This window comes from Equus quagga, unplaced genomic scaffold (genome assembly GCF_021613505.1).
Source record: "Equus quagga isolate Etosha38 unplaced genomic scaffold, UCLA_HA_Equagga_1.0 226_RagTag, whole genome shotgun sequence".
NCBI lineage: Eukaryota > Metazoa > Chordata > Mammalia > Perissodactyla > Equidae > Equus > Equus quagga.
The window spans coordinates 541,569-567,797 of NW_025799809.1; the positions used below are offsets into that span (position 1 = coordinate 541,569).

General features: G+C 40.0%; 1 protein-coding gene across 7 annotated transcripts in view; it reads left to right on the forward strand.

Annotated features, from left to right (window-relative positions):
• The first annotated feature begins 23,683 nt into the window (after positions 1-23,683).
• LOC124233793 (WD repeat-containing protein 89) overlaps positions 23,684-26,229 on the forward strand; it is a 38,553-nt gene continuing 36,007 nt past the window's right edge. For 2 of the 7 annotated variants that reach the window (XM_046651002.1, XM_046650999.1), the window contains exon 1: positions 24,370-24,389. The gene's annotated coding sequence lies outside the window, so the exon portion shown is untranslated. Of the gene's footprint in view, positions 23,774-23,815; positions 24,390-26,229 lie in introns of those variants that run through there. The other 5 variants (XM_046650996.1, XM_046651004.1, XM_046651001.1 and 2 more) reach the window with 5 other exon arrangements.

Below are 26,229 nucleotides of genomic sequence, written 5' to 3' on the forward strand. Positions count from 1 at the left end.
TTCCTGGTCCACAGCGGCTTCCTTATCCCTCCAACGATTCATTCTCCACACAGAGATATTTTAAAATGCAAATCAGGTTATGCACTCTCCCTTTTAAAACTTTTAGTTATTCCCATTGTAGTTGAAATTAAACCCAGACACCTTCACAATGTCACCAAGGTTCTATATAATCTGGCCTCTATCTACTTCTTTGACTTAAACTCCATCCCAGTCACAATGGCCTATTTCTCTAACTTAAGCATCAGAGCCTTTGCCATTGCCATCTCCCCTTGCCTGGAACATTCCTCCTACCTCCTCATATGGATGGCTTCCCCTCATCATTCAGACATCAGCTTAAATAGCATCTCTCAATGAAGCATTACCTGGTCATCTCATCTAATGGAGCCCACATCTCCTATGTTTTTCTTTTCTTTTTTTTAAGATTTTATTTTTTTCCTTTTTCTCCCCAAGTCCCCCAGTACATAGTTGTATATTCTTCATTGTGGGTCCTTCTAGTTGTGGCATGTGGGATGCTGCCTCAGCGTGGTTTGATGAGCAGTGCCATGTCCGCACCCAGGATTCGAACCAACGAAACAGTGGGCCACCTGCAGCGGAGGGCGTGAACTTAACCACTCCGCCACGGGGCCAGCCCCCGACCTATGTTTTTCTTTATCACACTATCCTGTTGTATTTTGTTCATAGCATTAAAATTATCTTATTTGTTTGTTATATTCTTTCCCCACTAGCATGGAAGCTTCATGAGGGCAGGGACCATATCTATCATGTTCTCTGCTTTATTCACAGCACCTAGAATTAGTAGGGACTCAGTAAATATTTATCCTATAAATGAATGAATGGATCTACCTTATTATTTTATACTGCTGCATGGTATAATTATATAAATCTACCACAGTTTACTTAACCATTACTCTATTAAGGGACTTAGAGATTTATGCTAATTTTTGCTATACAATGCTACTCTGAAGATTCTTGTGTCTTCTTTTGTAATTGCATGTGATTGCATATAGGCAGGGAGCCAACAAGAGATGAATAAATAAGACTATATCCTGTCCCCTTCCCTGGCATCACTTCTATTTCCTCTTTCTGATACTGGCTTAACACAAGGTTGACATAAGGGAAGGCATATTGTAGAAAAGAAACCATATTATAACTTTCAGTGACTTCTGATTAACTAGCCAAGACATGCTCTGTAGATTTTGTGGCCTCTCCCAGCTGCTTGACATGATAACTATGTTCTTTTGAGTTCCTTAGCAATGTGATGATCCCCAGGCAGAGAGCCTATGCTGATAGCCATTATCAAAGAAAATTGAAAGATCAGGGTGTAGGGCATTGCTCCATTCTCTGATGCATATCTAGTAAAACAAAGGACTATTGTGGCTGGCCCTGTGCCATAGGGTTAAGTTCACATGTTCCATTTTGGCGGCCAGGGGTTCGCTGGTTCGGATCCAGGGTGCAGACATGGCACCACTTGGCAAGCCATGCTGTGGCAGGTGTCCCACATATAAAAAAAAAAGTAGAGGAAGATGGGCATGGATGTTAGCTCAGGGCCAGTCTTCCTCAGCAAAAAGAGGAAGATTGGCAGCAGATGTTAGCTCAGGGCTAATCTTCCTAAAAAAAAAAAATATATATATATATATATATATAAACAAAAAAACCCAAAGGACTATCAGGAACTGGGACCAGATGTCTGCCCTCACTTGGAAATCAGATGGAGGCCCCACCCAGAGAATAGCCACCTCCCCAACCTGGAGACCAGCCCCTATATAACTGTAAGGTGATTCTGTAAGATTTCTGTTCTGTAAGATGGTTCTTTTGGACATGAGTTGGCCTTCTTCCCTCTTGCTAGCAAGCTGTAATAAAGAAACCCTTTCTCTCCTACCACCTTGCCTATTGGCGTGTCTTGCAGTGAGCAGATGACCCCCCTGGGCAGTAACATTCCCACAGAGATATAAAGAGCCCTTATACACAAAGTAATTTTTAAACATAAAACAAATTTTGTTTTTTCTTTCTTTCTTTTCTTTCTTTCCTTCCTTGCTTCCTCCCTCCTTCCCTCATTGGTTTACAACATTATATAAATTTCAGGCATACATCATTATATTTCAATTTCTGCGTAGATTATATGATGTTCACCACGCAAAGACTAGTTACAATCCATCATCACACACATGCCTAATCACATCTTTCACCCTCCCCTCTCCCCCCTTCCCCTCTGGTAACCACCAATCCAATCTCTGTCTCTATGTGATTGTTTGTCTTTGTTTTTATACAAGTTTGGTTTTTTTAATAGCTCAGATCAACAGAGGAAGTCGTTGCTTTATCATCAAGAATGTATTCTGTCCCATTCTCTCATATCTCAGAAATCACCATAATTTTAAGAAGATAGAACAAGTCTCTTAAAAATACCCCTTCAAATAATTTTAAATTGGATCTTTCATTGGTTTATTACCTTATTCATCTCTCTTGGCTCCCTGCCTGTACATATCTTCAGCAATTTATACCAGAATGTTAAAAAGTCCTATACTGAACATTTTGTAACTGTCATTTTTAATAGATATTTATTGCTATTTATATTAATGTTTATATTTAAAAACTATTGGTATATTGAAATAAATCAAGAAAAATGCATAATTTAAGAAAATTAGTATCAAGAGTTAAAAGACAACAGACCTGCTAATATTATTCTTCATGGGCAATAATTTCTTGTATTCCTTACTCTTTCCCTTTATCAAAATTCCTCTAAGTTTTTTGCTAAAATAAGACAATGTTTTATTCCTTTTGAGGACTATATACTGTACCTAACCACCTTAATTCAATTGGAGAATATGTTCCTTTGGCTATTACAGAACTTTTGAATTAATTGCCTCATTTAACTGAATGTCCAGAAATAGTGGGCTTCAGGCCAGGCTTGATCCAGTGAAAACTAAAGTCATGGAAACAGACACGATTACTTTTGGAGAGAGTTGAGACTTCACAATCCATGTTTCATCTCAACAACAGATGCCAATCAACTAAGAGTGTTTTCCTGAAGGGCTGTGTCATGAAGAATTATTCAAATTTTGTCCACAGGAGTGCTATGATCAATTAATGATGCCTGCCAAGGGCAAAGGGGAGAGGAGGTGGAAGGTAAGGAGCCAATGAAAGGGAGGAGAGACTAAAATCAAGACTGAAAGGGAGAAGAGAGTTCCCAGGAAAAAAAAGAGATCAACAGTGTCAAATGGTAGTAGAAAGATTCATGATGGGCTTCTTGTTTACCTTTAAGAAAACAATTTCAATAGTACATGTACTAGTGCACTAGCCAAATTATAATGAGTGAAGGGGGAAAAGAAGAAATTGGAGAATGAGGCAGTAAGTACATTTCTGAGGTTTACAGATTTGTGAAATTGCTAGATACTACATGCTAGAACTGATTTTGTTGTATACAGTTTTTTGGTTCTTTTTTTCTTTTTGAGGAAGGTTAGCCCTGAGCTAACATCTGCTGCCAATCCTCCTCTTTTTGTTGAGGAAGACTGGCCCGGAGGTAACATCTGTGCCCATCTTCCTCTACTTTATATGTGGGACGCCTGCCACAGCATGGCTTGATAAGCAGTGCATAGGTCCACACCCGGGATCCAAACCAGTGAACCCCGGGCCGCCCAAGCCAAATGTGCAAACTTAACCACTGTGCCACCAGGCTGGCCCTTGTTGTATACAGTTTTTCAAAATCTACATTAAATCTAAGATTAGGCTGCATCTGAATCATGAAGAATGTAAAACTTAAAGCTAACAATATCCATCAAATGACTTTGTAGCACCTGATCTTAAGCAATAAACTTTAGTACCATTAGTCTAGCTTTTATCTCACATTTGTCAAACCGAGAGAAAACATCAGGGAACCATGCCAAGGGGATGAGCTAAACTACCTCCACAGTGACTTTCAGGTACCCTGACGAGCAGCATCAGCACCACCTGGGAACTTGTGAGACACGCAAATTCCCGGGTCCCAGCTCAGACTTACTGAGTCAAATCCCCGGGGGTTGGGACCCAGCAATTTGTTTTACAAGCCCACCAGGAGATTCGAAGGCACACTGGAGTTACTATATTAGAGTGGCACTTTCTCATTAAATAAGCAACATAGTTATTAAGTTACTGATACACTTAGTCTGCCTGACCTAGATTCTGTACTGCCGGACCCTTTCTGGGGGTTAGAGCAACTAAAAGTCTTTTCAGGGTAGTGTGGTCTGTTGGCCAGCTGTGGTCTATTAAGAAGGCTCTGAGCTGGAGGAAAGATGATTACTCATGTTGGGGGCCAGCAATCCCCCTAAGTGAGAGAACTCCTCTCTCTAACCCTCCCTGGCTTGAACTCCGAAATATCAGGCCCCAGAGCCAATTGGTAAGACATCGAAACTGCATGCAGTAATTTCTGACACATTTGTCTAAGGAACATACTGCTTTGTTGAATTTTTGGCTCACCATCCACTTGTAACATGTGCCCTGCAAAAATTCTTCCCGTTTTTACCACAATTTATTTGTACATCCATTACATTACTCTATTAAATACATATTATACATTTCAAAATAATCAGATCATTTAAAAAGATCTCTTCATCTAGAAAGCATGATTCTCTTGCCGAGTTCTCCCTTTCAGCCTTGTAATTATTTAAGGTCTTTACCTAAAGTAATTAAAATCTGGATCCTCATATAATATCAACACAGTGTCAGAAAATAGATTATCTAGCCAGCATTTACATGTCATAGAGTTGACTCTGCTGAACCTGTGCTCACTACGCAAGGCCCTCCCTCACTTTCTCTGCTGACTGTGGTTTGGTCCTGGCTACTGGTCAATCTGTGCGATGCACATGAGGCTGGAAGTGACAGCCTCCCACTTGCCAACTCTATGTGTGCCAGGGAAGAAGGCCAAAGCAGAACCCCACCATTCAGATCAATAATTGTGTGATTCATGTTTGTAAAACTGGCCAAGAACATTTATTTTTGGTTTTTTTAAAATAAAAAATTGAAAATGCCCTTTAGTAATCATTTTATTTATAACAAAAATGATAACATGGGTTTAATGGTTATCTGCACCATCAATTGCAAAGCATTTTTAACAACAACCTTAAGAGTCACATCTTTGCTTCTCCTTCTGAACTCTGCCCTTAATTTGTCTTGTAACTATATTGAGTCTCTAGATCTGTGCTTTAGAATTATCACATACCCTTGCAATGGTCAATAGTGTTTATGATTGTTTTCAATTCAGGTCTTCAACATATTTACAATTCATTTAAAATTTTTCTTACGATCTCACTTATATGTGGAATCTAAATTAAAAAAAATAAAACAAAAACTTATAGAAAGAGATCAGACTTGTGGTTACCTGAGGTGGAGGATGAGGCGAGGTGGAATTGGAGGAAGATCGTCAGAGGGTACAACCTTGCAGTTATAAGATAAATAAGTACTAGGGCTGTAATGTACACCATGGGGACCATAGCTGACACTGCTATATGATACACAGGAAAGTTGTTAAGAGAATAAATCCTAAGAGTTCGCATCACAAGGAGAAAATTTTTTGCTTTTTTCTTTTCTTCTTTCTTTTCCTTTATTGTATCTATGTGAGAAGATGGATGTTAGCTGAACTTATTGTGGTAATCATTTCACAATATATGTAAATCAAGCCATCACGTTGTATGCCTTAAACCTATACAGTGATGTGTGTCAATGATTTCTCAATAAAACTGGAAAAAAATTCAAATTGTTTTAAATTCATTGCTACCAATCAAATGCAGGTACATTATTATTCTCTTTCTTTTTTAAATCCACATTTCAATTACTGCAATGTAAAATCACAGATCGCTGATGTTTATTAACAATCACCAATAGCATAAACTACTGCGTTCCTAACCTCCTAAAATTTATCAACATTTAAATTGACAGTGTTTTATGGAAAAACTGTCAATATAAGACAATAATTTCTCTTGCCTCAAAAATAACAATCCTCATAAATCATAGTTTGGCTTGAAAGAAAAGAGAGAGAAAGAACGTTTTCAAAAGTTCATATAAAACTGCATCTAGTGCATTCAATGACGTGCACTTAATAAACTCAGTTTCTTCTAGAGCAGGTTGAACAAACTGAAATTATTCAGATCTTCAAATCGGCATTTGATTTTCTGCTAGGCAAGCCATCTTTAAAGTCCTCCATTTGAAATACTTCACTTTAAAAACATTTCTATCGAAGGAACCCTCCCCCCCCCCCAAATCAGTACCAGAATAACTGCAAAAGTATAGAACAGCTGCAAAGAAACACACCTCTCTACGCTATTGGAGCCTAAGACTCCAGTAAAGTATCTCACCTGATTAGGAACTGAGCGGAGGAGAGGAATGTTTTCCAGGTCTAAAACAAATCAATAACAAGAGGATGAAGACTTCCCAACTGTTAATAATTAACTACCAGTGCAAACTATAAAAGGCTGATATATATTATTACCAGATTGGAAATTAATCTTTGTTGCCAGACTTACGCAGGCATTCCTCTCTACCGTGACTAATGCTTTGATGGTAATTTCCAATATTATCTATCTACCAACGCATCGTTAGTAATGTTGGTGAGACCTTAACCTACATATGCTAACTTTTTCAAGGTTCTCAATACATACATGGTTATTTTTCCTTCTTCTTCTCCCCCAAGGCCCCCAGTCCATAGTTGTGTACTCTAGTTGTGAGTGCCTCTGGTTGAGCTATGTGGGACGCCACCTCAGCATGGCCAGATGAGAGGTGCCATGTCCGCGCCCAGGATCTGAACCAGCAAAACCCTGGGCCACCGAAGCAGAGCACAAACTTAACCACTCGGCCATGGGGCCAGCACCTAAATAAATGTTTTAAATAAGCATTCAATACAAATTCTGGTGATACAAGTTGACATTTCTTAAAAAGATTTTGTTCTATTTCTGTACGTGGTATTTCTAGACTACTTGTCTCAATATTTTTATCTTATGAATAGAATGCTCTCACTAGAATCAAAATAACATTTATATTTTGAAAATTTAGTGATATATGTAACCACAGAAGAGTGGAACAATAGTTGTTTTTTCCAGAAAAAGAACTTCTCTATTTCTTTGCAGCTATTCAAACGATATGCTGGAGTTTTGCGAAATCAGGAAGTAACATTACCAACTTTCACTGTCCTTGATAAAGAAGTCCTAAACTAATCGGTAGTGAGTTGTGAAGTTTAATATCATCTACACTTTAAAGCCTATTGATTTATAGCGAAATATCAGTCAAGCAAAATGAAAAACATACCTCATAAAGGTACTAAGATTCAAAGGGAAGTAGTGCAACATCAGGATACTCACTTGTTCTGTCTTATATCCTAATCATGGAAAGATTTTTGTTGATCCATTAGAAATATCCATCTTCCCTAATGTCAATCAGAAGACGTTGCATTTTTATATCTAACAAATGGATTAAAAATCCACTGTAACTCTTCATTTGGAAAATTTTCAAACAAGTTTGACAATTCTGTTTCCAAATTTCGGCACAAATTTTGAATTTTTATAGGTGACAAACTTATGTCATTTTCAGCAATAAAATCACAGAATGATAGAAACATTTCCAAAAGTGTTTTCAAATTATTCTTGCCTTTTTTTTTGGTGACGAAGATTGGCCCTAAGCTAACATCTCTTGCCAATCTTCTTTTTTTGTTTTTTGTTTTCTCCCCAAAGCCCCAGTGCATAGTTGTATATTATAGTTGTAAGTCCTTCTAGTTCTTCTATGTGGGATGCCACCACAGCATGGCTTGATGAGCGGTGTGTAGGTCCCCGGCCAAGATCTGAACCAGAGAACTCTAGTCCGCCAAAGCAGAGCACACCAACTTGACCACTACACCCCGTGCTGGCCCCAAATTGTACTTGCTTTTGAAAAGCAATTACTTTTCCACACATTGTTAAAAGGTCACTGTTATCTTGAAGGAAAAGATAAAGAGTTCCTTTTTTCTGTTCCCCAAAATATCTGCCAACACTGCATTTTACAGAGAGCCATTTGTCAGTACAGGAAAGGACAGGAAATTTGAAACACTTTCCTTCTTGTAAAATGAAAATGTGTAGCTCATTTTCACTTTGGCAGCTCTTTTAAGTATTTTGCCACAAAATATCAGTGAACCTATCTTTGTTGTATGAAAAAGCTTTATGTCCATTCTACAGATAATTAAAAAGTACTGTAAAGTGTTGACACTAACATTTTAAAGTCTTGTTTTTATTAAAATAACTAGGTTGATGATAACCTGTAGAAGTTTGAACAGTTTGGCCCCAACTTTCTTATTATAACTTGCCGATGAAGAATCCAGTGATATGATTTGACATGTATTATTAGCACTGTAACCATATTCCAGAAAATTCATTTATTCTATTGAAATCAGTTGCTCCACTAAAACGAATCAATTTTGTTTTCCCATGAAAAATTGTTTTTATTAAAGAAGTCATTTATAAACATAATGAAAACATAACCTCTCTGGGATACTTTTAATAACTTAAGAAAAATCGTTTTTCCTATGTTTCATTATTGACCCAGAATTTAACAAATACCATGAGCTGAGACATATTAGAAACACTTATACTTTCATTCAAATGAATATGAACCTCCCGCACTTCATAATTTGTTCTAATCCTTGTTTCTTCAACTTTCCACAATATTTTCTATGCATATTCCCTTTAGTGTATGTTACCTAAAGAATGTGATTTTGTCTCTTTTTAAAAATTCTTCAAGTTATTTTAGCTATTTTAACTGTGACAGGGAAGAAATATTTCCCCAGTGGCGTATGAGCTGGTTTCTTTTCGGTTGTTGCTATTTTTGTTTTGTTTTATCTTTCACTGTTAAGCAAGAAACCTCAGAAGAAATCTTAGAATTCTAAACATTTATCACTTAATTTAGTGAAATTGTATAAAGTGTTGCATGATATCACTGAAAATACTGTTGAAATTCAGCTTCATATTCTAGATGCATAGATTTTAAACATCTTGCTGATAGTGTCTTTATGTTATCATTAGCTGATATCTGAAACCATTATAGTCACTAAGGCAAGATTTATTTGTTAGAAAAGCGGACAGAAATCTATATTTCAAATAGTCTTCTTTACAGTTTCTAGTTCTTTTAGCTGACTTTTTTGTTAGATCTCATTAAACTGTCATTTTTTATCACATATTTTGGCGAAGAAGAGATTGCACTAGAAGTAGGAAAAAAATCTAGTTTTGCCCTTTTGTTGTTGCTTTTGCTTTTATTATTAATCTTTTCAATTCTTGTCTTCTCTGCATGACCGTTTTAAAATCATATGCTCATTGTCTTAGGCCAGGTTCTCGAGAGGCAGAGTCTTAGAGGAGGTTTCTTGTGCCAGTGCTTTTTGAGTGAGTGATCTCAGAGGAAACCTGAAAGGGAATGAGGGAAACAACAGGATAGGGGAAGGGGCTAGCAAAGACGTGGGTTCGGCTGAAGGTTATCCTCCATCTGATCCCACAAGGAGCTCTGGAGCCTGGCTGGCACCACGGCGCTGTCTCACGTCCAGGAAAGGAGGCAAGCCTTTCGGTTCCCATTATCACGCAATGATTGGCTACAGGCCGCCTGGGGTAGGGGTGCGAGGGTGGTGGTAGGGTACAGCCTCCCTGATTAGGTAGCCCCCATGGCTGAAGGGCAATTCTCTCAAGCAGAAGGGTACAGCTACAAGCTGTTAGCAGCCAAGGCTCACAGCTTAAGGGGAATGGGTGCAATGACCAGTAAGGAGGATCTTGGCAGGGCACCGACACCCATTTTGTGAGGTTAGTTTAGTTAAAACTAGACATAATTGGTAAATCTTTTATTTTACCCTTGTACAGTGTGTCACAATGTGCTAAAATGGAGCAAACACTTAAGGGTGACACAAACTGAACTCCTGCTCTTGTTCCTAAATAGCCACCACCTTATCTGACCATCTGACCTTCAGACTGAGTAAAGATGCAAGTGGTATTCCACATGTTAAATATTAATAAAAGTTAATTTTCTGTTTTTAGATTAAAAAGAAATTTAAATACAAGTTCTAATATTTTCGTGCTGAACTTCAGTGAGTCACCTTGCAAGCTCCATCTTGGAGATCACTGCACCGGTCAGTAACGCCCAGGGAGCACGGGCCTATAAAACATGTGAAACAGCAAAAGCTCGTCTGCTACATCCTTTCACCTGCCTTCAGTGTCTTTTTCCTTATGTGCACACCCTGTCCCATATTTGCCTGGTGTCTTCATACTATATCTTCAAGCTTGCCAGAATCTCCCATTTCCAGCATTGCCTTCTGATATAAAATGTTTCTACAAATCAGTAAAACCAATGATCCAATAGAGAAATGAGCAAGAAATAAATCATTGAAATGGAAAAACACTAATAACAATAGAAATGCAAACCAAAACTATAATGCAATAGCACTTGTTCATTTATCTGATGACAAAGCTAAAATAATTTTATAATACAGTGCGCTGTATAGGGTTGGAGAAATAGATATTTTATGGAGGTCGAGTTTGGCAAAAGCTATCAAAAGGTAAAATGCACCTTCCTTTGACCCAACAATTCTGTTTCTAATAATTTATACAGAAGGTATACTTGTGTATTGCATAAAGATGCATGAACAAGGATTTTTACAGCATTGTTTGCAATAACAGAAAATTAAATAATTATGCTATATGTACAATAAGCAGCATTATTAAATAATGTATGTTTTGTATGTGTATATGAACAAATCTCTAAGGTATATTGTTAAGTGGCTGTTGTAGACCATGTGCTGATATAGGCATAGAATACTTCTGGCAGGAAAAACAAAAAACTGGTTATGCTGGTTGCCTCCTGTGTAGGAATCTGGGTCGTTGAGGGACGGGGGTAGAAGGGTGATTTTCTTTTCATGTATACTTTTTGAACTATGTGCTTGCATTACCTATTTTTTTAAAAAGGAGGGGTATTGGGGGCCGGCCCCGTGGCTGAGTGGTTAAGTTCGCGCGCTCCGCTGCAGGCGGCCCAGTGTTTCATCAGTTCGGATCCTGGGCGCGGACATGGCGCCACTCATCCAGCCACGCTGAGGCGGCATCCCACATGCCACAACTGGAAGGACCCACAACTAAGAATATACAACTATGTACCGGGGGGCTTTGGGGAGAAAAAGGAAAAAATAAAATCTTTAAAAAACAAAAAAGGAGGGGTATTATTTTTTTAAATAACCAACAAGTTTTCCACTTCCTTTCTATTAGCTCCCACTGGTGTTCGGAATGGTGGTAGTTACCTAACAAATGGATCTTAACTAGAGGGGTAAAGAACTGATCACCTTCTAGAAAAACGATTCTGAAAATGTGGACCTAGGACCCTGGGGGGTGCCCAAGACCCATTCAAGGAGTCTGCGAATTCCTCCCTTTTCCTGCTCCATATCTGTGTGAGGCCAGATTTTCTTCAAATACTTAAACCAAAACAACATGATTGAATGCAGAGGTACCTATGAGAACCCAGCTATCTTCCATATGCTAGACATTAAGGAGATTTGCATATATGTAAAACAGAGCAACTCTTCTTACTTTGTTTCAGAAAATATATTTTTCATAAAATATGTTATTTACGTTAACATGAGATGGGTTTAATATTGTTACTTAAAAATAGGCAAATTTTTTTTGTTTTTAGCCCTGAGCTAACTACTGCCAATCCTCCTCTTTTTGCTGAGGAAGATTGGCCCTGAGCTGACATCCATGCCCATCTTCCTCTACGTTATATGTAGGATGCCTGCCACAGCATGGCTTGCCAAGCGGTGCCATGTCCGCACCCCGGATCCGAATCGGCAAACCCCGGGCCACTGAGAAGCAGAACGTGTGCATTTAACTACTGAGCCACTGGGCTGGCCCCAAAAATAGGTAAATATTTTTAAATTTTGTTTTAGTTTTGAATATGGTAAGTATCGATAGACATAATGCACATAAACAAAAGCTTTTTGGAGTCCTCAATAATTTTCAAGAGTGTAGAGGGGTCCTGAGATCAAAAAGTTTGAGAAATGCTGGTCTAGAATGCTGTCTTCTTCATTCGTCATCTCTCTCCTCTGTGTCTCTCCCAGTATTATGTTCCTTCTTGCACAAGGAGATTTGTGTACCTGTTTCATCCCCTCTACTCGAAGAGAAGGGACTCTGGATTCACCACAGTACTCAGCAGTGTTTTGCATGTAACAGATGCTCAGTTAAGTATTTTTTTTTTTAAGATTTTATTTTTTTCCTTTTTCTCCTCAAAGCCCCCCAGTACATAGTTGTATATTCTTTGTTGTGGGTCCTTCTAGTTGTGGTATGTGGGACGCTGCCTCAGCGTGGTCTGACGAGCAGTGCCATGTCCGCGCCCGGGATTCGAACCAACGAAACACTGGGCCGCCTGCAGCGGAGCGCGCGAACTTAACCACTCGGCCACGGGGCCAGCCCAGTAAGTATTTTTTTCAGTAAGTATTTGCTGAATTAAAAAATTGTGTTGTGTTTTAAATCTGCTCTCCCTTTCAAATTTATCTTTGCTTGACTCTGCTGCTCTTTACAGGTAGCCATTGACCCTTCTCTTTTTTTCTTCTCTTGCTAAAACTTCTCAGATGCATGCTCCTCACTTATCTCCATGCCAAGTGTGGTGACTCATTAAGTGTGGAGAATGTGGGAAGGAAACAGGCCAAGAATTCAGTTTTGCATCTTGCTAACTTACACACTAACCTTCCTCAGGTATCGGTATTGTCATATTATTCTTGCCCAAGAGTAAGATAGAGTCCCTCTTTACCATGTCAGGTGTAAACACCTCAGCCTGTGTTCATGCTTACAACTTTATCCCTCTACTGATCTTATCTCCCATTGACCCAGCACTCATCCTCTGCAGACAGGCTGATCGCCTCACTGGCTCCCACACACTTATTCCCAATGATACACTTTTGCACTAGCCACTCCTACCACCTTGCTAGATGTTATCCATCCTTTAACCCCACTTCAGGTCCCATAGTCTCCATTAAGTCTGCTTAGACCTTTTCTTTCTTCCTGCCTCATCATAGCAAACATGTACCTGGAAGGTGTCAAGCTCTGGGCCAGATGCTGGTGACAAAAAGTCAGATCAAACACACTCCCTGTCCTCCTCAGGAATGTATGCAATAGAGGAAACCAACATGACCATAATAGATTCTATGTTCCAAGCATTTAAAATGCATTATCTCACATAATCCTCAGAACAACTCTATTCTATCAGTGGTTCTACCGTCTCGTATAAGAAATGAAGCAACTGGATGCTAAGTGGACATACGGCCTGCCCTGTCACATATCTAGGAAGTGCCAGAGTCTTCTTGAATCCAGAGCTGGAGTTCTTAATTATTATGTTACAATGCTTCCCGAGTGAAACAGAATCAGAGTGTAATGGGCAAAGTGATTGGGGGAGCAAGGAAGAAAAAGCCTTCGTTTCTGGGAGGAGGGAGAGGTAGGACCAGTAAGAGAAAGTTTCATGTCGTCCTTCTGTATGGATACAAAAAATCCAAACACACAAGCCAGCGTTATCAAGGGCATGGAGCTTTGAGTGAAGGACAAACTTGGGCAACACATTGTTCTTTCTTTTGGATTCCCATAGAATAGGTCATTGCCCATACTTTTAATTACACATCAAATTCACTGAAGCATGTTTATTTTTTATGCATCTGTTTCTGCCATTAGATATTTCAGAGAGGATGGAGAAGGTGTCTTATCCATCTTTCTATCCCCACAGTATAGAAAGATGGATATACAAAGTTCACAGTAGGTGCTCAATACAGGCTCTTGAAGGAATGAGTGATTGGCGTGCAGGATCTATGAGGCTGCGGAGAGAGGTTGACAAATGGGAACAGAAGGCAGGGTGAGGCCTGATTTTAAAGAGCCTGCTGTGGAGATTTAAGGTTGATTTGTAGGCAAAAGGGAGCAGGGAAACTAGAAAGGTTTCTGTTAACACAGCCTTTTTCCAAAGTAATACAAGTCTAGAGTTTTCAAAAGACATGGTGCTAAAAGGCTTATAACAGCGGTTCCCCGCTCTGCCCCGCTGTCCTGTTCACCAGGCAACCGCCCGCGACTCTTCTAGCTGGTTACTCAAATGTAAAGCTTTATTTCTAAACATGTTCTTGTAGGGTTACTTTTCAATTCATTTTAGATATTGACTTCCCGCCATGGTGGATGAGGACTTCATACTGCCATGCCCATCCCCTCGTTATTATGGATGCTCTTTAGATCTTCTCTGTAGGCCTGGGACACCGACATTTCACAATAAGATACCTTATGCATGTTTACATTCACTCTTTGGGGACACAATGGAGACTCATGTCCTTCTGTTCTAGGACACATTTTTGTATTATTCCTTTGATAAATGCCTTTCCTCCATTTTCTCTCTTCTCTCTTTCTGTATCTCATATTAATTGAAACTCCTAAACTGATTCTTTAAAAATTTTTTTCTTCTATTTTCCATCTCTTTGCTTTTTATTCTACTTTCTGTGTTTTTTTATTTCCAAAAGCATTCTATTGTTAACCAATGTTATATATATATAATGTATATCAAACTCTTTCTTGTTACTTGATATGATTAGATATTATATACAATTAGTATAAATATATCAGTTATTAAGGAAGCTCATTATATATTATAAATAATATACATTATATAATATAGACACACACATAGACATGGCTGTTATTCTTTTATGGATGCAAACTCTTATCTTTATGAGTATAATAACAATTATTTTAAAGTTTTCCCTCCATTGACCCCATTTTCTCCAGGTCGTCTTTGTTTTATGGAAGGGTTTTCCTGCAACATCTGAAATCCTTGGCTGGTCTGTTCGTTTTTCGAGGTGAGGATCCGTGGGACGGGAGAGGGGAATTAGGATTCAAAGACAGACTTTCGGCCCTAGGTCTCATGCCATCTTGTGGACTTGCTGCCAATAAGTACTGAGCCTCTGAGGGGTTCTTCAGGGCTAATTAACTTGCTTTTCATTAACATTTATGATTTTTTGTTCCTTAAATTGTTACTTCCTCCATTATGCTAAGTCAATTACCACTCTTCCTTTCAATTTCCATCTTCTATAAACCCGTTAAAATCTTTCTTTTCTCGTGTTTGCTTGGTCCTTCTGGGTTACGTTTTTTCATTCCTTTATGATCACTTTAGAAAATGGGAGGAAGCAGAGAGAAATTCTTGTGTTACTCCACCTTATAAAACTATAAGTCCACTAAAGGTTTAAGTAGCAGAGTTAAGGATTTGCTCTGTCTTCTTGAAAGATAAAACACTGGTGACTTTATAGAGAACAGGCTGAAGAAGGGAGAAAATGGAGGCAGACAAAGCTGGTTGAAAGCTATTGCAAAGTGCAAGCAAACCATGAGGGGCTGAGTTAGGAGAGCGGCAGTGGGGAAAGCAATGGTGCGTGACCACGTTGTTCTTTCCTCTCTCAGGAACTATCAATGTGTGACTGAATGGAGAGGGTTAAGCTGAGGGTCAAAAATTATGTTAAGGCTTTCAGTGTGGTTGACTGGGATAGTGAAGGCACTGAGAGAGCGAACACAGAAGGTGGAGAAAATTTTCTGTGGGACTTTGGAGACGCTGACACTTAGGAGGAGGCAAAGGGACTGAAAGAGCACTGGGATGAAAGAAAACCAAAGGACAGTGGTCTTTCACAAGATGGCGAGTGTCAACATTTTCAAATGTAGGTAGGTTCTGTCAGACAAAAGTAGAGAAAGCCCTTGGATTTGGCAATTAAGAGTTGATTTGTGACCTGAGAGAAAAGTTTTCATGGAAACCTAGAGACTAAAGCTACATTCTAGCAGAGTGAAGAAGGAAGGTGAGATGATGAAATAGTGGCAGCATATAAGGTACTATAGAAAATGGAATGAATCAATGGGTAGTCAGGGTCACAGGAAAGTTTTTTGTAGAATGGAAGAGACTTACATATTTGTCAGAAGGAGGAAAAGGTAGAACTGAGGAAAAGGTTGAAAACAAAGTGAGGATGCAATCAATGATTCAAGGCCTCAGAGCATGTGACGAAGTGCACGGGCAGAGATCAGCCTCAGAAAGAAGGGCTCTCCTGAGGTTCCCAATCTCCTTCTAGCGACCTCTGCTCCCCTTAAAACAGACACAGAAAACAGCCACCCACAAGGTTTTTGTCTTGCACTAGGATCTGTCTCTGTCTGTCTCCCTGTCATACCAGTTCAACCTATAGGAAACAATAACTCGTTGTAATATATATCCTAAAATACGAATTATTCAGTCTAGAACAACACAAAGGCAGTTTCAGCAGAACAGTCTTAGGTTGGCTTTGGCACTCCTAGGTCTTGTGCCAAACGAAGTCTCTCCATCAGTGTGGGCTAAACAGATGTCTCCCATGCTGTCTGGTCATCCAACAAATAACTATTGTATAAAACATCTGCGTGTGTGTGAGTGTACACACATACACACACACACACACACACACACACACCTCTCAAGGACACTATACTTCTCAGAAAAAGCACAGAGTCAATACAGAGTTATTCTATCACTCTCCATCCTCTTGGTCTGCTTTATTTTTCTTCATAGCACCAGGGCTGCTTTCCCGCGGATATAATTTAGCATGACTACACCAATTGCTGAAACATTCTACCTCTTTGCTGGCAAGTAAATAGCTGCTGCCCCAGACCCTGAGTGCAGCCCGTGCTCTTGCTATCCTAGCACCTCCCAGACCTTCCCACGATCCAGCAACTAAAGGCATCACACTAGTTATGACAAGGCTAAGGCTGGCCCATGTTCTGATTGAAGATGGGGCGGGTGAAGGGAGGGGTGTATGGCAACATACTCACAAGCTAAGGCTTATGTACTAACACTTTATTGGGAAGATGAGCATCAAGGAGGTTGGCGTGAGCAGGAAAGGGAAGTGAGGCAGGGAAGGAAGAGAGCAAATACAAGGGAGGACAGGGGATGTGAAACCAAACCAAACCAAGTATCCCAAGCTGGCTAGACCAGCGTTACTTACATATTTGATCTTCTACCCTGCATCGTACTTACCATTAGCTGAAATTACATTATATACTTTTTAATATAGATTACAGATACAGTCTGTCTGCCAACTTGAGAGCAAGCTGCATGAAGGCGGAGACTTTGTTTTGTTTAACATTTTATCTCCAGGACCCAAAATGTACCAGGCCCATAATAGGTGATCAATAGTATTTGTTGAATTTATATTAAGGAGAAACATTTTCTAAATAAAATGCATTTTATGTAAATTCCGGGCCATAACAGATGTAGTACTTTATATTATTTTTGCAGAGTGGTTTCCATTCCTCATTTTTTATCCTCCAGTTTCTTAATCATGCCTGGAGGCCTCCTGTGCATAAGGAATGACCGTAATGGTGACCATTTCACATTACAGGGTCATCTACCTCTAGGCCTACGACCTGTCTACTCAAAGACCCAGCAAAACTTCAAAATCCCTGCTCTTCCTTATCTCAGCCTATCAAAGAGGCAGTCACCACATCTAGAAGGCAAAGAGGGAGATTTGTTTTGTCCTTCTCAGAGAATTGGGGGGACGGGGGGAACGGTTATAATTTATCCCACTTGTACTTGGTATTTATGATTTTGCTTTTTGAAAGAAACAGTTTTCTTTTCACTGCTCATGCTGCTCTAAGTACTAGTCAAGTAAGTTTTTTGAAATGTAATTTTTTTTCATGTGGAAGATTTGTGGGAAAAATAATTATATGCTACAAGTGGGAAAGGATTATCAAGAGTAGTCAATTTTGTAGTACAAACCAACAACTATCATGTGTCGATTTTCAATATTTGAATTTAAGGGTGAGAAAATGCTAATTAATTACATTAATATATTCATGACTGAGACTTAATCTACTTAATGTTACTTTTCTCTTCTAAACTTTCACTTCATCAGCCTGAGAGCAATCATCTGCAATCATCTCATTACAAACTTACTCAAGCTGCCAACCCTCGCTGTGACTCTATTTTATCTCCTTCATCACCAGTTTTTTTCTTTTTGAGGAAGACTGGCCCTGAGCTAACATCTGTGCCCATCTTCCCCCACTTTATATGTGGGATGCCTGCCACAGCATGGCTTGGTAAGTGGTGTGTAGGTCTGCGCCCAGGATCCCAACTGGCAAACCCCAGGCCACGGAAGCAGAATGTGCAAACTTAACCACTGAGCCACCAGGCCAGCCACACAATGTATTTTTTTTTAATGAAAGAAAACATGGCTTTATTGCAATGTGATATTATTATTGCTCAGATATTAAGATGCTGGCAATCATGATCAGATTCATCTTTATAATGCTTGGTGCAACTTAGGCTATCATGTTATCTGGCAAGGAAATTTACTTAATATAATGCTTAGAAAATTAAATCCAATCTCCTACTATACAGTTTTCTAGGATAGGAGATGAGAGAGAGTCAACAATACGTAAATCCAAAAACAAGCAGACAATGAGTAAGGACACCATTGGTATTTGACTTGGGGGGCTAAAATTTCCAGAAATCCTGCAAAAGAAAACAGAATGCTTTCCTATTCTTTTACAGCTCAGATAAATAGTTTTGTACTATACTGTCACATACGTCAGTTGGAGATCACATGAAAAAAATAAAAATCCTAAGGATATCAGAATAGTCAAATAGTCTGTATTTCACATAAGTTCACATCAATAGTCTTTTTATTACACGGCTCTACTTTGCCTATAACTTCCATCAACACCATTTAAATTTCTTTGATTCCACTTCCTGGTGGTTGTATGTTCCTAGTGCTATCTTTAAAAAATTTTTTTTCAAGGATCATTTTCAACAATTAAAGGGCTCCGCAAACATCCTTTTTTGTCATCCTGCCTGTAACTATGGCATTCACCTTAGCAATTCAATAACTCTCTCAGCTCTGTCCATTTAGAGCTAATCTTGTAGCATATGCCCTGAGGCAACTTCACGTGCATGAGCAAAGAGGCACTTTCATAACTTATTCAAGAAAAGTGAATTTATTTTCATAGCATTTATTAAGATCCTAAGCTGCTCCTTTTGGTCCTAACCATACTTCTCTGCTTAAAATAAACTGTGGTCCTGATTCTTAATTAAACAAGACTCAGACACTAGTTTGTCAAATACTTGGACTTTTTCTCTTCTCCTCTTAACTTCATTTAATGTGCTATTTTACTATTTGTTCATTCTTTCTAACTTCAAAGTGGCAGGAAGAGAACAGAAGCTTAAACCAGTCAATTCACCACTTGAGAGCAGCTCTGTGAAGAGGTTTTCTGTTTCTGATTAACACGATTTTCAGTTTCAGTACTAGTCCTGCCTGTTCCCCAACTTTCATGTGTCTAAACTAAAAGGGCTAACAGTAAAGTCCATCTTGAAACTAAAGGAATTGGAGCATCACTATTATCTTAAAAAAACAGTCTGGCATGATGGCTGGTACTAGTTGACACCTGTCACATGATGTTCTCACTACCACCCCACCCTCTGGCTTCAAGGGCAGTCTTGGTGACATTTTCAAAAGCTCCAGAGCTGGCAGCTTCCCACGAAGTGCTCCTTACATAGTAGAGGCAGGCATGCCTAGGCATGTGCCTCAGGTATTGGGAAACCTTAAAGGATTCAAAAGTGGGGCAAGGAATTCAAAAGTTGGTGCTTAGGAATGGAGCCAGAGGCTTCTAACGTAGGCTGTTAGGCCAGGGTCTCAAGGACCAGCCAGCCAAATGAGGCAGAGTTAGAGATGCAGGCGGGAATGGAGTTGGAAGGTAAGGCTGTTCCTTTCAGAGGTATTTCACCAGAGAGTGGAGAATGGGATTAGTTTCTACAATCTGTATGCTTATACTAACCCACTCCCACAAATACAAGACACAAACGTCAAACACGGTTCTCTGGAATGCCTTCCAAGCCTGAAATCCCCACTGTCAAATGAATGATCTGAAGTTCTTCATCTGTGTTGCTGTGAAGGTATTCTGAAGACGTGATTAACATTCATAATCAGTAGACTTTACATAGAGGAGATTATCCTCAATAATCCGGGTGGGCCTGATTCAATCAGCTGGCAGGCCTGAGCAGAACTGAGGTTTCCCAGAAGAAATTCTGCTGACTGCAACTTCAGCTCCTGCCTGAGAGTTCCAGCCTGTCTTTCCTGACAGCGTGCTCTACAGATTTCAGACTTGCCCCCCAGCCAGCCCCTCAAATTGTGTAAGTGAATTCCTTGCAAAAAATTCCTTAAGATATATCTCCTACTGGTTCTATTTCTCTGGCTGAGCCCTGATACAGTGATTGAGCATAAGTATTTCCAAATAGTATTATGTAAAATTTGGACTTTATATTTTAATAATAGCAAATACAAATGTTTTTGCGTGTATATAGGAGTGAGAGTGTGTGTATATGTGTTCTCTTTTTGACTAGTCCTGACCTTGGGCTCAGATGTCCTTTCTTGTAGTGTCCAGTTCTGGCAAGGATCCTTCTAAGTCAGTTTAACCAGAATCCCCCTCCCTCGCTTGATATCTGATTGGGTTCCTCATTCTTCACTACCCCCAGGTGATGTCTGATTACCCCAGCCTGCTTTCAGCAAGAATACTATTGGGTCAATCTAGCAAGAAGCCCCATTACCCCGATGTTTCCTCTTGGTAATTTTCTATCCACTGACCCCTACACCTGCTCTTTGGTGATAAATTCCCACTTTTCCTGTTGTATTCAGAGTTAAGCCCAATCTCTCTCCCCTATTACAAAACCCTTCCATTGTAGTCCCCCTTGAACAAAGTCTGCCTTACACACCTCCAGCCTTTTTCTGATCACATACTTCTCAATAAAGTTTTTTTTTTACCATTTACTCTTATATAGTTAGATTTCAAAAAGTTTATACTGTTATATCCTGCATACAATATTTTAAAACACAGAAATGGAAAGAAAAACTTCAAGATGAAAAAGTAAATACAAATAGGGTTTGTAATATTCTCTTCCTGCATCTCAAGAATCATCTGGCCTTTATTTCACCTTGAGGTTATTTTTTAAACTATTGCCCAACTGATGATAAAACTGTTTATCATCACAATCTTGGAATTCCACAATCTTGGAATTGTGATTCCAAGATTCACATCTAAAAAGGCAGGAACGGGGCCAGCCCCAGTGGCCCAGTGGTTAAGTTTGGTGTGCTCTGCTTCAGCAGCCCAGGCCTGGTTCCTGGGCTCAGACCTATACCATGTGTCAGTGGCCATGCTGTGGTGGTGGCTCACACACACAAAAAAAGAGGAAGATTAGCAACAGATATTAGCTCAGAGTAAGTCTTCCTCAGCAAAAAAATAAATAAGTAAAAAAATAAAAAGGCAGCAATGGTTCCTGTTTCAATTTCTATTTTTAAATTCTCAAGAAATAAAATAGCTATTTACGTTTTTCTCTTTTAAAATGGAACACTTTGGGAACTTCCAAAAGAGTTAGCACTTAAGACAATCAATATAGTTCAGCCAAATGTGCTCACGATTCAGTCATTCAGTTGATTTACCACTCTGCTCAACACTGCTAACCACAGTGGCAGTCTTAATACCTGCAGTTTTTAATGGCTTTTATTCTTAGCTGTATGAATTTAATTTATATCCCAAATGGGGACCATTGATTCAAAATAGAAAGCAAAAGCTAAATACCATTAAAATGCTAGTTAATGGAAAGCATTAAAACTGATAATTCTGCATTTTTGCCTCCACATTTTTTTTTTGTGTGTGATTTTTGTATCCACATGTATCACTTAGTACATCACCTAGAACAGTAAAAGGAGAAATACAAGGGCCAGCTCCATGGCCTAGTGGTTAAGTTTGGCATGCTCTGCTTCAGTGGCCTGGGTTTGTGGGTTTGGATCCTGGGCACGGACCTACAACACTCATCAGCTATGCTATGGTGGCCCACATATAAAGTGGAGGAAGACTGACACAGATGTTAGCTCAGGGCTAATCCTCCTCAAGCAAAAAAAAGAGGAAGATTGGCAACAGATGTTAGCTCAGGGCTCATCTTTCTCAGCAAAAAAATAAAAAAGGAGAAATACAGTGATGATTACACCCAATTTGGCTGTTACATATATTGAGAATAAAAAGAAGTTATATCTCCCATGTTTTATTTACAAATAACAACCTGAAACCTTCTCTTATCACTTAGAAACAAGACCAAAAAAATTATAAAAATAATTTTATTTTTTAAACAAAAATGCAATAATTCCAAGCATCAGTCATAAAGGCAGTTTTTGCTTGACTTTAATCCTGTAAAGTGTACTTAATTTTTAATCTAGAAATGGAGAACTATTATATATCTCAAAACTTGTGTTTTCTTACACAAATGAAACAGTTTGCATTATATGTTAAATAGGAAAAAGTTTGTCGAAAGAGGAAAGTCCACTCAGGAAAAGTTTTCGGTATTTATAGATTGACTTTTACTTTTGCTAAACACCTTAGTGATGAAATATTACTAAACGGGCTCACAAAAATAAAGAGTTCACGATTCAATAAAGGCAGGGAAAAACCTGCCTTAAACCAACATATGTTTCCATAAAGGCTGAAAAAGGACTTCGTAATACAATATTGAATAATACACAATACGTGTACCTCCTGAAATTGGTCATGCTTGACATTTTAACTATGGCACTATTTTCCTGTGAAGATAGCAGCCACTTCAGCTTCCTGTCTTATTAACATTTGATTTATGTAAGCAGCTGCTACTCGCGCCAAAATAGCATATGTAATTGATAAATTCAGGGTACTTTGAAAATATTCTTGAATGGACCCTAATATGCAAATCAAAGACCGTTTTGTTGTAATAGCAAAAATTTTACAAACCAAGAATTTTACTCTCCACTTCGTACAGTAATTACGAAGATCTAGCAGAGCGTCAGGCACAATAGTAAGTTATTTGAAACACTAATAATTATCTTTACAAACATACGTGAAGTCTTTCCAGTTTTCTTAAGTGTCCTTTGGCTTTAATGGTGCTGATAAGAAACAGGATAAAAGACACAACGGAACACATCAAAACCACACTAAACGTGAGCTAGTGTTAATAAGGAAAAATTCAGCAGCAACAAGCCCATTGAAAGCTAAAGGACTTGAGCGTTCGGGACTACAAATCCCAGAGTTCCCTTGGGCGGCGGAGGAGTTACCTACAAATTGATAACTTTTTCAGCCAATGACACAGCCACGCCAAAGCAGGCGTGAAGGACTGGTTCTTTCGCGTTCCAGTATTGACGTCACCCTTGGAAGTTCTGAGCGTATGCGGGTGCTTGGGCACCGATTCTAACTAAGTAGCTCTCACCCGCAGGAGAAGCTTCCTCGTCACCATAACAATCCTCTATCACAGTTTGGCTCAGTGGAAGGCCTAGTAGCGTCTAAACACTGAAAGGAACTCACGTTGCTCAGCGTCAACGGAAGGACCCAATCACCCGAGGAAGAGGCGGAACCCGCTTCATTCTTGCCCTTTATTGGCCATGCAGCCGGGAGAGTCTAACCTTTATCACAACCAATGAGTCGTTGAAATTTCTGTTAACGTAACGCAGGGGCCGGTGGTGTGCGGCGCTGTACGTAAGCTGCGTCCACGCAGGCGCAGACATGCTGCTTCCGTTCCGATCGGAGAGAGGCCAGCTTCCGGCAACTCCTCCCGCCTCCTGGTCCAGCCTCTTTCGCTTCCCCTGGCTATGGCCCGCCTCTCGGCTGCCGGCCAATCCTCTGTAGTTTCCTTGGCGCGTTTACCCAATCAGAGAGGCAGAGGGTGGAGTTCCGGTCGTCCTCTCCGCCGGGGTTGAGCTCGCGTTCACGCGCGTGCCGTTTGTGGCTTGCTGGTGAGATATATTTCGCACGTTCGGGGTGGGCAGCCGGCTCGATGGGCGGCGACGGTGCCGGTTGAGTCCGGCAATCCGGAGTCGCTGAGCCGTTAGCACGAGGCGCGCCGAGGGAAACGGGGAGGAGCTGGGAGGAGGGAGGCAGGTGTTGGGGCTTTTGGTGCCGGCGTCGGAGCCGCTGGGTCAAACCCGCGCTGTCCCGGCCCGGCGGGTTAGGTTGGTGTCGCTGACGCCGCGTTCAGCGCTTTTTCCGGGTTACGTTTCAGTAAGAGCGAAGCACCCTTCGCCGGGTGTTCAAGGCAGGGTCGCCAGGACCTGTTATTCCCCTGCCCCTCGCATTCTTTCCTACCCATCTCCTGGTTTGTGAATTTTCGAGATCAGAGAGCAAGTTTTCATTTGGGAAGAGACGTTCTGCGGTGTATAGTACGAACTATGAGATCAGCTCCTGTGTTAGCACTTCACGTGTACTGTCTCATTTAATCCACCCAGCATTCTAAAGGGGTAGGTGCTGTTAACTGTTACCATCTCCACGCGAAGAAACGCTCATAAGTTAAGTTACTTGTCCACGTGCTCTCTCCAGCTTGTCTCCGACAACTTAAATTGAGTGAGGCATTTGGTGAGTTTCCATGGACGTAAAATTAAAATTGGTATTATTTGTAAAATGTTCGCTCCTGTTTTCTTTCCTAACTTGAAGTTATTTTAAAAGTTAATATGACATACCTAGAAGTAAATTGATGTTACCGAGGTAAGATGATCTAGTAGAAATTCATCGGAGTAGGAGCCGTTTACTAACCTTTGGGCAAGTCACCTGCTCAGTCTTAGCTTCCTCACCTGCAGAACTGACATCAGTACCAGACTTGTCTGGAGTTGTGAGGATCGAATGAAATAATGGATTATAAATTACTGATATTAACTACATACGACTTTCTGCTTTTCGAGTTCTTTCCTGTGGAGGCTAGACTATCATATATCTATGTGACAGATATGTATGTAAAACAGTGGTAACATGCCGCCTAGTACCGCTTAAGTGTGCAGTGTCTCTTGAAGGCTAGGTGGCCCTCTTACCTGCTCACGCAGGGTTCAGGACAGAATTCGCTGTGAATGCAGAAGTCTTGCTTGTCTGGTTTGTATTCTTCCCTTAGACTGCTGTAGATAGCATAAAGCAAAAGTAGATCAGTACGCATAACTGCTTTTCTGAGTACTGGTTGCTTCTGGAGGCTCGGAGGGGAAGATCCATGTCCTTGCCTTTTTTCAGCTTCTGGTGGCTGTTTATATTCCTTGGCTTGTGGCTCCTTGCTCCATCTTCAAAGGACATTGCTCAATCTACTTCCATCATCATGTCACCTCTTCTGTAGTCAAGTCTCCCCCTGCCTTCCCCTTATGAGGGAGGGTACTTGTGCTTACATTTAGGTTCCACCTAGATAATCCAGAATAATCTTCCATCTCAAGATCTGTAACTTAGTTTCAAAACCCTTTTTGTCATATAAGGAAACATTCATTCATAGGTTCCAGGAGTTAGGACTTGGCTGTCTTTGGGGGCCGTTATTAAGTTTACTACAAAGGAAATAAAGAAGGGTGAAAGAGATCCTATCCTAGGGCAGCTTAAAGTCTAGTAGGATAGGCTATCAGAAAGAAAATCACATTCAATGACTTCCAGATTGCTGTGAAAGAACCCTTCTGAGTTACTATAGGTTGGTGCTTCTCCAACTTTTCCACTGGTAAACCATAGAGGTAAATTAACATTCCTGTGATATCTGGACACAAAGCCTGAATTAGCCTCTGAGAAGAGTGAAATTTCTTTGAATTCTAATCTTCTACCTTAAAAATCCATGTGAATTTTGCATGCAATTTCATAATATGCTCATGTTTGATATTGTTTTGAATTATGTGCTACATCATAACATTGCTGTTCAAGGGAGATAGAGTTTATTTTGTGGCTTCTTATGATAGCCAGTTTACTATAGCCGTACGTGTATCCCCCAGTTTAAGGGTGCTTCTCATCTCAACCCTCAGATGATGGTTAGGCGTTATCAGGAAGCCGTTTAAGCAAGCAGGTAACGACTCTGGGTCCCCTTGCTCTTCAGGCTGGAAAGTGTACTAGGCTTCATGGAGAACTGGACTGATAGTCCCTCGTCATTGATACTCTTCAGTGCCCTCCTGCAAAAAGATAGTAGCTCTGATGACTTCAGTTTTTTGTCATATCTTCAGAAGAAGATAACCATTTGTTGCTGTCTGCCTGGCATTCATAATTCTCTGGAGACGGGATCTGATGAGTTGGGTTTGTTACCATCCAGTACAGCTAGGTTGGAATAAGATAATGTATGAAAAAGAACCTAGCTTCAAGTTGCATTGAGTATGTAAAAGTATTCAGTAAAGATGCCTGTGCTTTTTGCATGGAGTTGGAGTGGAAAGGGCAAGAAGAGGCACCTGTGGGACATTTCTTTGGACCAGGCCTG